The sequence below is a fragment of the Pelodiscus sinensis genome, chromosome 33 (assembly GCF_049634645.1).
Source record: "Pelodiscus sinensis isolate JC-2024 chromosome 33, ASM4963464v1, whole genome shotgun sequence".
In the NCBI taxonomy this organism is placed as follows: Eukaryota; Metazoa; Chordata; order Testudines; family Trionychidae; genus Pelodiscus; species Pelodiscus sinensis.
In genome coordinates this window covers 795,722-801,806 of record NC_134743.1, presented here as the reverse complement: position 1 = coordinate 801,806, position 6,085 = coordinate 795,722, and the positions used below count along the sequence as shown (strand labels likewise).

Below are 6,085 nucleotides of genomic sequence, written 5' to 3'. Positions count from 1 at the left end.
GGCATCATGTGGACGATAAACTTGGGCAGCCAGCGTGCTGTGTGTTCTCCAGCAGAGTCCTGCACGGATGGAAGCTGCAACTGTCTGGGGTGAAGGGCTTCTAAAAAAAGGAAATAACTGAACACAAAAAGCCTCTTGCAGTGCATGACAAGGCCGTTTTATTCGTTCTAGTACACTCTTGAGCTATGCTACATATTCCTGAGAGCCATTGGTTGGTGTATTACCTATTTCCTAGAGCTGGCTGGAATTTTTCCAGCGCAATGCTTTTCCACTGGAAAATGCAGTTTCATCAAAATTGAAACACCTCAAAGAAACTTGTCAATTTTGACAAAAATCTGGGTAATGAAAAAAAAAAAGGTAAATGAGTTGTTGCCATCAGATTGAAAGGGAACCTCTCGATTTTCCTTTTTAAAGTGACTTTCCGTCTAATGTTTTAATGTTGCATTCCAGAATATAAAACTGCTGTCTACTGTTGGCTGCGTATGGAGAGACTGAGGGATTAACAATGATTGACCAAGCCTGCTCCAAAAGTTCTTTCAAATGTTGTTTAATCATAATTTAAATACAATTATATACAATTTGCAGGGTTGGAAGTGGGGACGCAGCTGCTGCCTCCTCAGCTCCTGGTGCGCTCACTGGCTGTCTTCCTGCTGCAAGGGAAGCAGAATCTGTCAGACAAAGATCCATCCCCAGGGAGTCAGGGGTACTGGGCCCCCCCCCAGCATTTCCACCCTCCTGCCCCCAGTGCTGAGACTTGTTCTGCTCCCTGCTCACCCCCCTGTCAGGCCAGCAGCCCGTAGGGTGAGCTCCTGACCCCCCTCCCAGGGCTCTTGACACCTCTCCCCCCTCCCATCTCCCAAGACACGGCTTGTGTGTGCAGAGCCTCCCCCAACCCCAAGGACGCTCGCAGGGGCAGGAGGGATTCTGTCAGCCTGAGGAAAGGGGCGGGGTGGACTCCCTGAGGGGATGGGAAGGAGACCCTGCCCCTCCCCACTCTCCTGCATCCGCTCTGGCTGCTCACCATGTAGCCGAGGACGTGCTGGGCCTGCCCCTGCAGGGCGTGGGCCAGGACCAGCCCGGCCTTGCTAGGGCGCTGCAGAGGGGAGCGGGCAGCGAGCAGAGCCGTCTCCAAAAAGGAGTTTTCCTGCTCCTGGGAGAAGAGCTGCCCAAAGACCTGAAATCAAGAGGACACGAGGCTTCAGTTAATGGCCCAGAGCCCAGCCCCAACTCCTGAGGCTAAAACAGCTTCCTCCTTCCCCAAACTCCCTTCCAGACCCTGCACCTGGACGCTCTCCTGACCCTGCACCCCAAGCCCTGCCCCAGGTCACACCTTCCTCCTGCCCCCAAGATCCTCCCAGACCTCACCCCCCTTCACAGAACAGAGCAGCCCTAGACCACTGGCCAACATCAGAAAGCGTTACCTCCCCCCCCGCCCTGGCTCCCCCTCTACGGGAGATCCAGGGCTCCGTGCGTCACTGCCCCTAGGAAGAGCCGCCCCCTTGAAACGCCGGGACAGCGTCACAAAGGGGCAGCCCACCCCTGAGCCCTGCCCTGCCCTGGCAGCGCGTCCTTACCTCTCCCACCCTGACTGTGTTGCTGTGAGCCAGGACCCACCTCTCCTTATACCAGTGCCTGCACCACAGGTCCTCTGTCTCGTGGATGTTGAGGCCTGCAAGAGACAAAACAGGGTCATTCTGCTGGCAGGTCTGAGCCCTTCCCCTCGCACGGGTCCCTGCAGGCATCCCTGGGCAAATGGAGGGGCAAAGGAGGCAGAAGGAGGGGAACACAGAGGGACGCATCCCCCCTTGGGCCAGTCTGGGGAAAAGGGCTGGGTCCTCTCCCCCCGCCGCCGGCACCCTCAGGGTGTCCCTGGGGCCCAGGTCCCAGCTGGGTTCCTTACCCCTGTGATGCAGGAGGAGTTAGCAGAGGCAGTGCACCCCCTCCCGGGCCAGCTGGCTGACGTCCTCGGAAGGGTCCAAAATGAAAAGGCCCAGCTGGGCCACGTGGTGACCCATCCTCGCCCAGTCGGCTGAGTTCTGAGGGGAGAGAAGAGGGAGGGGGTGGTCCCTGAGCATCCTGGGGCTGCACGTCCCATGCAAACGGCTGCCGAGGTGGTTTTAAGCTAAGTGGACGGACAGAGACAGCTCCTGGGGCGGGGGCGGGCGTGGGGGTGGGGGCGGGGGCGGGGGCGGGGGCAGGGCCGGTCTTGTGAGGAGACAACCCTGAGCAATGGCCCCGACTGAAGGGTCACTCCGGAGGATGGAACAAGGGGATCCACTAACGGCCACTCCCCAGTCTGGGGCCCAGGTGCAGTCACACAAGAGCCCCCCTGAAAGGCCCAGGGTCACCCCTCCCCGGGGAAAGGAGAACGCGGCTCAGTCCCGGCCCATTCCCGGCCCTGCCTCTGCCTCCTATCAAAGAAAGCTATCAGATTGATTTGACATGATTTGTTCTTTACAAATCCATGCTGGCTGTTCCCTATCACCTTGCCACCTTCCAAGTGTCTACAGATGATTTCCTTAATTACTTGCTCCACTATCTTCCATGGCACAGAAGTTAAGCTAACTGGTCTGTAGTTTCCTGGGTTGTTCTTATTTCCCTTTTTATAAATGGACACTAGATTTGCCCGTTTCCAGTCTTCTGGAATCTCTCCTGTCTCCCATGATTTTCCAAAGATGATAGCTAGAGGCTCAGCTCTATCAGCTCCTTGAGTATTCTAGGATGCATTTCATCAGGCCCTGGTGACTTGCAGTCAACTAACTTTTCTAGGTGATTTTTAACTTGTTCTTTTTTTATTTTATCTTCTAAATACCTTCCCACTAGCATTCACTATGTTAGGCATTCCTTCAGACTTCTCAGTGAAGACCGAAAGAAAGCAGTCATTAAGCATCTCTGCCATTCCTGTTATGTTTCTCCTCACTGACCAGTGGGCCTACCCTGTCCTTAGGCTTCCTCTTCATCCTAATGTATTCATAAAAAGTCATCTTGTTTCCCTTTATTCCCATAGCTAGTTTGAGCTCATTTTGTGCCTTTGCCTTTCTAATCTTGCCCTTGCATTCCTGTGTTGTTTTCCTATATTCATCGTTTGTAATTTGTCCTACTTTCCATTTTTATATGACTCCTTTTTTATTTTTAGATCATGCAAGATCTTGTGGTTAAGCCAAGGTGGTCTCATTCTACAGGGAATAACACCTTTTGTCAACAGAGTTCTGTCAATAAAAGGCGTTATTGCAGCCTGCTTTGTCAACAGAACTGTAAGTAGTCTGGATGCTCTTTGTTGACAGAAGCTTTGTCCACAGTATCTGTTGGCAAAACTTCTGTCGACAAAAGCCTGTAGTCTAGACATACCCCCAATGTCCTGTAGTTACTCTTGATCCGCTCAGTGTCACACCTCTCAGTATCATTTGTGCCCACATGGATGAGTAGCATGGGGTAGTAGTCAGAGGGCCGGATAATCCTCGACAATGCCTCCGTAAAATCTTGGATACGGCCCCCGGCAGACAGCATACCTCCTGGGATGAAATGTCAGGGCGACAGATGGGCACCTCCGTCCCCCTTAGAAGAGAGTCTCCGACCACCGCTACCCTTCATTTACATGCAGCCCAGCTGAGGAGCACAGTGCCCATAGCCGGGAATAGGTGTTGCCACTAGTAATGCATATCCACACACACCTCAGTGCACATAACAATATTTATGGCGCACACAAATGAAAATAATTAGAGGAACATTGCTTAGAGGTGTAAAAAATCACCCCGTGCGCTCAGTGTTTTAATGTTGAATGTATAGACAAAGACTTGACTTCTATTCTTGGCTCTGTCCTGCTGGGTGACTTCAGGACACTCCCATTCCCACCTTCCCGTGCCTCAGTTTCCCCACCTGTTTCCCTGATACAGCACTTTGAGCTCTATGTATGAGTTCAGTGTAGTTCATGTTAAACCTTCCAGCGAGGCCAGGACTACATCTAACATGGTAGCTTTCGCTGAGTCCTGTAACTACACGTGTTTGATTCTCAGGCTTCCGGCGCTAAATAAAGATGTTGGTGGTGGTGGGGTATGTAGAGGACAGGAAATGAAGAACAGTGACGATCAGACACGAGGAGAGGATGGGGCAGAGCAGAAGGGCCGCGGCATCTCTGCTCCCTCACCGTACGCCCTGACGAGGATCAGAGCAGCGACAGCATCTGGGTTCCCAGCCCAGTCCTGAGGGGCTGGCAGAGACTCTGCACGGGGAGGGGGGCTTTCTGCTGTGAGCCCAGAGGGGCAGCGGGGGGCAGGTCGGAGCAGACAGCGACTGCAGATTGTCCCTTCCTGGTCTCGTCAGAAGCCGACGTCGTTTGGCCATTTCCACCCTCTCGGTTCCTGCCGCAGCCCCGATGCTCCTGTCTCTGTTCCTCTTGCTGCTCGGTGAGTGTGTGAGAGCCTGGGCTACCTCGCAGGGGGTGGGAGAAAATGGAGCCAAGGAAGCCCAGGGAGTCGGCAAATCCCCTCTAGCAGCAGAGGGCCCTGCCCTGCCCCCGCTGCACTTTGCCAGCAGCCTTTGAAACGGGGCCAGAGCCGGGCGCATGATCCAGGATCGGCCTCCCCAAGGCCTCAGGCTGGGGAAATCCCCCCCTCCCCGGTGCCTGCTCCCTGCCCCCTCGTTACACAGCCCAGGGGCCCATCGGCCCAGCTGCCCCGCGGTGCCCTGGGAGCTCATGGCCAGTTACTGTCCCCGGGGCCTAAATCCTTCCCCGGGTCCCTGCTTCCCCACCCAGACCCCAGGCTGCAGGGCGGCGGCGTTCCCTGGGGAGCTGGGACCTGGCACTCAGCTGGATCCCACCCCTGGGGTGTCACTGGGCCCAGCTCCCCACGCCAGGCCCATGGGGTCAGGCCGGGCTGGGCTCAGATGCTCCTGGGGTGTCAGCGCAGCCTGGAGGCAGAGAGCAGGGAGGCTGTTGCCATTGGAGGGGGAGGGTGGTCAACTCTGTTCCCCACTCTGGCATTCAGAGTGCAGAAGGTACAGACCTGCCAGAGACCTTAAAGACCTTGCCTTAACAGCATTCCGCTTAAAAATAAAAACCAGCTTCCTTGAGGTCACAGATCCCTTCACCTTGGGAGGTAGCTGCCTCTGCCAAGTGAATAAAAACCCCACCTTTCTTCTTAGGCTTTGAGTTCTTCCAAGGGGGTATCCCCAAACTCTTTTGTGCCAAGAGAGCTTGGAAAAGAAAAACAGAAAACAAATTGTAATCTCTGCTAGATGACCTCTCAGTCTAGGCTTGCGTACACAGACCTCCTGCTGCTTTCTAGGATACAAGAATCATAGCGTCGCCTTAAAAAAGTTGTTTTTATTAACAAAACTAAAAGAGGGTATGTCTACACTACAATGTTAGTTTGAACTAACGGACGTTAGTTCGAACTAACATTCATAGCCACTACACTAGCGCTCCGCTAGTTCGAATTTGAATCAACCTAGCGGAGCGAATAGTTCGAACTAGGAAAACCTCATTTTACGAGGATTAAGCCTAGTTCGAACTTACTAGTTCGAATTAAGGGGTGTGTAGCCCCTTAATTCGAACTAGTGGGAGGCTAGCCCTCCCCAGGTTTCCCTGGTGGCCACTCTGGCCAACACCAGGGAAACTCTATGCCCCCCTCCCTGCCCCGGACCCCTTAAAGGGGCACGGGCTGGCTACGGTGCCCGTGCCAGGTGCAAGCCTGCCAGTACCCAGCCGGCAGACCCTGCACCTGGCACGGCACAGAGCCACCCACCCGATGCCCCCCAGCCCACCCCCTCTTCCCGGGACCAGGCTGGCGGCTCCCGGGAGCTTGCCCAGGACCGCAAGAGCCGGGCACCCACCTGGGCTAGTGCGGACATCGTGGACCTCGTCCACGACCTCCGCACTAGGTCACAGGAAAGTGGCCGGCTAGGGCAGGAGAGCTGCCAGCCTGGCCACCCAGGAGCAGGTGTGCATAAAAATCAAGGGGGTCCACTGAGACCCCCCGACCCTGAGCCCTGAGCTTACAATGGCCGTCCTGGGTCAGACCAAAGGTCCATCTAACCCAGTAGCCTGTCTGCCGACAGCGGCCAACACTAGGGACCCTGGAGGGGA

The 6,085-nt window shown here is 55.1% G+C and overlaps 1 long non-coding RNA gene across 1 annotated transcript; it reads right to left on the bottom strand.

The window, feature by feature from the left end:
* Window positions 1–574: 574 nt before the first annotated feature.
* Window positions 575–1,673, bottom strand: LOC142823317 (uncharacterized). The gene is made up of 3 exons (XR_012898574.1): window positions 1,575–1,673; window positions 1,022–1,174; window positions 575–650 (listed from the first exon to the last, which is right to left on the bottom strand). It is a non-coding gene; the product is annotated as an uncharacterized LOC142823317 (long non-coding RNA).
* Between the last annotated feature and the right edge of the window lie 4,412 nt (window positions 1,674–6,085).